The 7,452-nt window shown below is 40.9% G+C and overlaps 1 long non-coding RNA gene across 1 annotated transcript; it reads left to right on the top strand.

The window, feature by feature from the left end:
• Positions 1 to 1,745: 1,745 nt before the first annotated feature.
• On the top strand, positions 1,746 to 5,400 carry LOC120726410. The gene is made up of 5 exons (XR_005694318.1): positions 1,746 to 2,496; positions 3,497 to 3,582; positions 3,751 to 3,814; positions 4,749 to 4,870; positions 4,975 to 5,400. It is a non-coding gene; the product is annotated as an uncharacterized LOC120726410 (long non-coding RNA).
• The last annotated feature ends 2,052 nt before the right edge of the window (positions 5,401 to 7,452 follow it).

Below are 7,452 nucleotides of genomic sequence, written 5' to 3'. Positions count from 1 at the left end.
TCTTTGCCTCCGCTAATTCTTGAGTCTGCTCGTCCAGATTTTTCTGAATTTCTTTTGTGTCCTTCACCACTTTCTGCTCTTCCAGGACTTTACTTTCTTCCTCCAGGACTTTCTTCTCCTGCTCCAGATTCTCTGTGTGTTTTCTCTCATTCCACAGAGTGTCTGCCAGAGAGGCCTGGTGTTGCTGAAGCTGTGCGAGCTCAGCAGACAGACTTTCCTTCTCCTGTTTCAGGATCAGGATTTCGCTGTCCCTCTGCCCAAGCTGCTCTTTCACACAGTTCATTTCAAGGTCAAAGGTGATGTTCTGTTCCTCCTTTTCTTCTCCAGCTTGGATCTTATATTGGTCCAGCTTGGTACGCATCATTGATGTTTGGGCCATCAGCTGTTTGATTTGCTGTCTGGCTGTCTTTGAATCCTCTTTTAAAAGTTTATTTTCGGACAGAGCTTTTAGGAAGGCTTTCCTAACCCGAACAAGGTCGTCCAGTGTACTCTTTGGCAGCGTGAACACAACTTTGGGATTCTCGTGTGTCTGAAGCTGTGCAGGTTCGGGAGACAGACTGTCCTTCTCCTGTTTCAGGGTCAGGATTTCGCTGTCCCTCTGCTGAAGCTGCTGTTTCAGATGGTCCATGCCGAGGTCAAAGTTGTTGGTCTGACCTGAACAAGTCTGATCCCCTTTTTCTTTGGTGGCGCTGCTCATTTCCACTTTGCGTGACACTGATTCATCAGTGAGTTCTCCAGCTTGGATCTCATACTGGTCCAGCTCAGCACGCATCAGGGAAATTTGGGCCATCAGCTGTTTGATTTGCTGTCTGGCTGTCTTTGTATCCTCTTTTAAAATGTTATTTTCAGAGAGAGTGTTTTGGAAGGCTTTCCTCACCTTAATAAGGCTGTCCACTGTACTCTTTGGCAAAGTGCACACAAATTGTGGGTTTGCTTTTTGGTTGCTCATTTTTGACATTTGAAACAACGCTACGGTGTTACAATGAAACAGATATTCAGATATGACTGAGGGCAGCAGAACAAAAGTTCATCCAGTGAATCGCTCGTGACTGTAAGAAACGTGCTTGTCCTGTGTGGGTCTCACCTGCTATTTATAGAGTTGGGTTGACTGTGATGTCACAAGCCTGATTCTCTTGCCTTTCATCTTTGAAACAGGCCCCGCCCACAACAACGTTCCCCATTGTCTTATTAAAAATAGGTAACGCCCACAAAGAACAGATTTTTACAATTGAATTCATAGTTAGAAATAATAAAGTAGAAATTAATTAGAAATATATCCATTTAAATTTAGTAGAATTCATCCCTCTTCATTTACCCGAAAACCATTTTCACCACTTAGAGAAAAGCTCTTCTCTGTGGTAGAAAACCTTTTATTTTCCGCTCTCTTCACTTCCACCGATAAAAGCTATTTGCTGTTTTAATAATGTTTCATTGCCGTTGTATGAACTCATCTTGTGTTACATCCTTAAGAGAGAGATCTGCGGCTGCCTCCTTCCTTTGGCTCCGTGGGTGTCTTTATCCGAGCATCACTTTAGCCTCCACTATGACGCCCCTGGTAGCAACATTTAACTTTGAAGGCTGTTTACAATCATACAAAAAAGTCTCATTTTTGAGCGCAATCAGCTCTTAGTTATTCTGACCTCACCACAGCGCCATCTGTTCAACAAGACGTCTGTGTGCAGGCTCATGACCGTCATGTCACAGGTATTAAAACACATGAGAGAGATGCTGATTCATCACAGCCATAAATATGTTAGAAATGAAGATATTTCAGTGTGTTCAGGTACCAGATTTAGTGCTATATGAGGTATTTTAATAGAAAAGGCTGCGAGACAGAGTTTGGATCTCAGTTTATTCATGTTGTGTGCAAATATCAAAAGTGAGGCTCAGTGTTTGTTGTTAAACTTTAACCTTACCTATTCCCTGCAATAAAAATAGACATTTGTTTAAAAAGTCCTGTTTGTTATAACAGTAAGAATAAGCTTACCTTGTTTTGCTATGTAAATTTGTAATTAATTTTACTTTTGGAAAAGGTTTGTAAAAGTGATTAGTTTGTTAACTTCTGGACCCTCCCAATAATTAGGGATTAAGAGCCCCCTGGAGAGGTGTGTGGTGGAAATGTTTTGTTTGCCAAATGTCAGATGGGGCGACGGGAGGGTTTAAAATCATTTTTTTTTAACCACTTTCTGAAGTTGTTGAATCAGATTAAGTTAACTTTCGTTTATGTTTCAGTTGTGAGAAATTATTGGGTTGATATTTGCTTATATTTTTCCAGAACTTAAAGGCCGTCACACTGTTTCTCATCTCGTCTCACTGCCCTCGCTCCTTTCGCCTCCGTGCTGCCCTGCTTCATCTTGGCCCACTTCATCTGCACTTGGCTGGTTTTATTCTTCTTCGTTAGCGATTCAAGACGAACTTCATGGAAAGTCGTTGTGGAGAATGGTTTTATCGAGCCGCTTGTCATTGCTGTGATTCCTTACGTTATATACTGATTTGGTGAGTAAATGTTTACTGTTATTCAAACTGCTTTTGTGCCTTCTCTCAGTTTAGCACCAGATTTATGATCTTGCTAGCTAGCTAGTGTTAGCCTAACGTTGCTGCTGCCTCTCGGCTCCTGTTACTTAAAATTAACCCCACAGTTTTAAAAAGTGAAACTTTATTTTGATTAATTGAAATACAAAAGTGAGCAGCTATTATATAAGAGCCCAGAAGAAACCTTTTCGAAAGGTGCAGCCGTTAAGGTTGGGGGCTTGTTTTTAGTCCATATAAAACTTTCTAACATATGAACCGTTTATTCTTAACCCCTGTATTTATTTGAATGCTTTGAGGCAGCTTTTGAACATCTGTGGCATCTATTAATGTCAAATCTAGCCTTTAGCCATAAGCAAACTGCTTTTACATTTAACAAACATATCTGTGTAATTACATTTTAAACAATAAGAAGAAGAACAACAACAACAGTATTTGTTTTGTTAAAACATGTGTTTAGACTGATTTTTTGTTGTGAAAGTCCAAAGCCATAAACCAGATTCGTGGCTTGCTAAATGGTTAAAGTCTATGTTGGCTTTATAGCTTCTTCTATATTCTAAATAATGAAGTTAAATCCCACAGTTGAATCATCAGAACATGTTGGGGTTGCCTGTGTCACATATAAACACTTCCATATGTTTTATCTGGTAATTGCGCTTATTAGAGACTTTATATATTGGAAGTTAGCTTTTAACAAGCGTGCAATGATTACATTTAAGTTAGATGGTCTTTTCTTTAAACACATCTCTTTAGGCCTAAACTAACAGTGTTAAAGCCACAAATTCAGACACAGTAATAGAGGATCATTTTAGTACTATATGTGCTAGTCTAATTTGGTTGTATGAGGTCTACTACATTGACCTTCTGTGTTGTAAGTTATAACTGCTGCACAGCCATTAAGGATCAAATCAGTTTCTAAATAATTTTCTGTTTTTTCTCCCTCTGCTTGCTTCTTACGGTCTTTGAGGCTCGGGACCAGCACTCCCCAGGTTACATCAAACCCTTACAAGTCTGTAAGAAGAAGCAGTTGGACAGAAAGTCATCAACTGAGTGGTAACTATTTTGGTTTTCCAATATATTAATAATTGTCAGTGACATTTATATTAATCAGGCTGAGCTTTAATTATACTTTAGATCAACCTGTTTTACTTATTGTTTCATTTGTGCTTTGGTTTGGGGAAGTTGTTTCTTTATTGATCTTTTCCTGTCTTCTGTTATTAGACTTGAGACCTGATTGCTCTATGCTGTTGCTGATGACTCCAGTTAATCCTGAGAGACATGTTGTGTAAGTGAATACAAAGACAGTTTAGTCTGCACAAACTTAGTTTGTGGGATATTGTTACGTCCCCCCCCGAAGGGGTCTAGGCATGCGAGTGAGGGGACCAGTAACAAATGAGTCCAGAACAGAATGAAAGGAAAACAGACCAGTGTTTTTAATAAATAAAATAGTCTTTATTATAGATCATCATAACATAAGGAGCCGGCAACGCCGTATTACCAATAACATGCCGAAAAAGGGAAAAAAGGTTGCAACAACAAAGAACACAACAACCAAACAAAAACTCCACACCACGAGGAGGCACTTCCAGGGGCCCGCAAGCTCACCCTGTCACTAACAGCAGCTGGCTTTACTGCTGCCAAGGCCCACAAGCCCACACTACTCACATAAAGCAGCTATACTGCTTCCACAACTCCACACTTCAGGCAGGCCACCTACACACCAAGCAGAGACACCCCACGCCCTGCTCACAGCTCATCCCCAGCTTATATGACCTCAGAGAGGTGATTGCTGACTGGGCCCAGGTGGTAAGTGAGTCCAATGAGCAGCAGCTGTGTCCTGGGGAGAGAGAGAGCAAGAGAGAGACAGAGGGGTGGAGCAAAAGAGGAGGAGGCGGAGAAAAACACCACGCCCACACAAGGGCAGTATCAGGAGGCCCAGCTAGGGCCGTAACAGATATGATCAGTCCACACTGTCCACACAGTATATAGTTTGCAAGTTTTTGAACAGTGAAATTTGTGTTTTGCATTTTGGCCAAAAAGTTCCATTTTGGTCTCATCTGACCAGAGCACCTTCTTCACATGTTTGCTGTGTCCCCCACATGGCTTGTGGCAAACTGCAAACAGGACTTCTTATGGTTTTCGTGTGTGTGTGTGTGTGTGTGTGTGTGTGTGTGTGTGTGTGTGTGTGTGTGTGTGTGTGTTCCAAAATGATTAACCAGGACCAAACCATGAAAGAGTGGTTTGGGGAGCAGGAGGCATCATTTTCACACTTGGATCATCAAGTCCATACTTTGACCCCTTTGAGAATCTTTGGGATGTGCTTCATCAGTGCAAGATCTTGGTGAGAAATTAACCTGACTGTGGATAGACTGAAGTGAAGCAAATGCATGGTGCCATCAAAGCTGGAGAAGATCCAAATTTCACTTTTCCCTTGTCCCCCCACAGTTTAAACACAGGGTGGCAGTGTTGCACTGATAGAAAACAAACCAACAGCAGAAGCGCCCCAGCTTAGATTCTACTTTACTCAAGTATCTCTATTTACTTAACTGTATTCTGCAATAAATGTTGTACTTTTGTACCTCCCTTGGTTTTATTTGGTAACATTCGTCTTTTTGATTCAAATTAAACCTTAAGATGTGTTAAAGGACTGATTTTAAAGCTCCATAGAGGGCTTCAGGTTTGCTGCAGAGCCTGCAACAAACTGTGCAGCTGGTTTGTTTTTAAGAACAGATGCTAAAAGACAGTAAAGAGACATGTCCTTCCTCCAGTGAACTCCTCCATTAACCAGTCTCTGTAAAGTGTTTTAGACTCTGCTGGAGGATTTTAAATTGCTGCCATAAATTACTGTCCACGACCTCAATGCAGTGAATTAATGCACCTAAGGGGCAGCACGGTGGCACGGTGGTTAGCACTGTTGCCTCACAGCAAGAAGGTCCTGAGTTCAATTCCACCATCAGGCTGGGGTCTTTCTGTGTGGAGTTTGCATGTTCTCCCCGTGTTTGCGTGGGTTCTCTCCGGGTACTCCGGCTTCCTCCCACCGTCCAAAGACATGCAGCTTGTGGGGATAGGTTAATTGGATAATCCAAATTGTCACTAGGTGTGAATGTGCGAGTGAGTGTGAATGGTTGTCTGTCCTTGTGTGTTAGCCCTGCAACAGACTGGCGACCTGTCCAGGGTGTACCCTGCCTCTCGCCCTATGACAGCTGGGATAGGCTCCAGCGCCCCCCGCGACCCTGAAAAGGATAAGCGGAAGTGAATGGATGGATGGATGGATGTTTAATCTACAGTCTGTCAAGCTCCAAAAGACCATTTTATTCTATGACAAGGCTTAATCTGTTTCAGCCACATGGGTCATTAGCTTATTCCTGGATGCTCGCACAATGACTTTTACTGCAAACGGGCTGAAAGCGAAATTACAAATGAGCCATGATGTTGTCAGAAGGAGCTGAGCACACGTGAAGGGTGAAGCAGTGAATGAAGATGTGTCCTCACACAGTGTTGTTCCTGCACGCTTTTTCTGCACTTCACTGATCCTCTTCGTGCAGTCATGACTGTGCATTTAAAGCACCAAGAGCACAGTGATGGAAAGTAACTAAAAAGATTTCATGAAGTAGTGAATTTCCTCATTTTTTTTCCTGCATTTGAGTGTAATTTCATTTGTTTGATTACTAATATTTACATGGAAGGTAACTGCTAGTTCTTACTGCACTCACTGCATTAATCAGACATCCATGCGCTTAACAGCTTATCCACTTCAGGGTTGAGGGGACAATAGGAGCAGAGTACTCCTAGGACAGTCTATGGACAGTTGGCAGTCTATCACTGGGCCAAAATAAAAGCAATAAACGGATAATTTTATAATTATTAAAGATCGAGGAAGGATATATAATAGTGAAGAATGTAAACATCTTGTAAGGTATATCCTTCCCTTTCATTTTAACACATGTTTAAAAACACTTAAGGGGAACATTTAATGATGAGCATATATATTTATTCAGTTTTATTTCTATAGTGCCAAAAATCATTTCAAGTGCTTTAAATTGTATGCTAAAGACCCCATATGACTGGAAAGAAACCCAGCAATCAGATCAAATCATAATCAAATCAAAATTTATTTATTTATATAGCACATTTAAAAACAATAGTTTCGATCAAAATGCTTCACAAGTTAGGAAATAAATAAAATAAGACAAGTGATGTGCCCCTTTGAGCAAGCACTTGGCAACAGTGGGAAGAAAAATTTCCCTTTTAACAGGAAGTAACCTCCAGTTCTGGGAGAGGGCAGCTATTTGAACTTGCTGGGGATTTATATCTTTGTCTGTCTCCTTTATTGACGGGGAAAGACGAGAAAATACCAGAAGAGGGAAATGTCGAGATTGGGCAGAAAATGAAGCAAAACTGCAGTTCCTCTGGTGGCCAGCAGGGGCCGACTCCAAAGGCAAGTCAGTCCCTATTGACTCACATGTTAAAATGTCCAAGTTAGAGCAGCAGAAATAAACTCAAGCTCACTGCTCATTTCCCCCTTCATATCTACTGTATGAGTGTTGGTTTCCTTTGTAACTCTTAGAATTATGGGTGTGTCAATGTAGTGTTCAAGTTCGCTTTATTTGTCATTCTAGTCATCTTAAAAGACAAAGAGATGAAATTATGTGTCTCACAGCCCAGGTAAGTGCAAAATTGAAAACCACCACCAAACAAGACAGAACAATCCATTAAAGAAACAGTTCAAGGTCATAAAGTGTAACCAGTACCTGATTTAAACAGTAATAAAATCGAGACATAAAATAATAAAATTAAAAAATAGACATAAAATTCTATAGATTTTTTTTGGGGTCTTTTGGAGCATTTTTAATGGAATTATCTGAGAAATATTTTGCTTGCTGTGCTGTTAATTCTGCCAACAGCTTCTCCTCAAAGCCTCTC

This window comes from Simochromis diagramma, unplaced genomic scaffold, assembly GCF_900408965.1.
Source record: "Simochromis diagramma unplaced genomic scaffold, fSimDia1.1 OVJJ01000753.1, whole genome shotgun sequence".
Classification (NCBI taxonomy): domain Eukaryota; kingdom Metazoa; phylum Chordata; class Actinopteri; order Cichliformes; family Cichlidae; genus Simochromis; species Simochromis diagramma.
The sequence above is the reverse complement of the archived record's forward strand: the minus strand, read 5'-3'. Positions and strand labels throughout refer to the sequence as shown.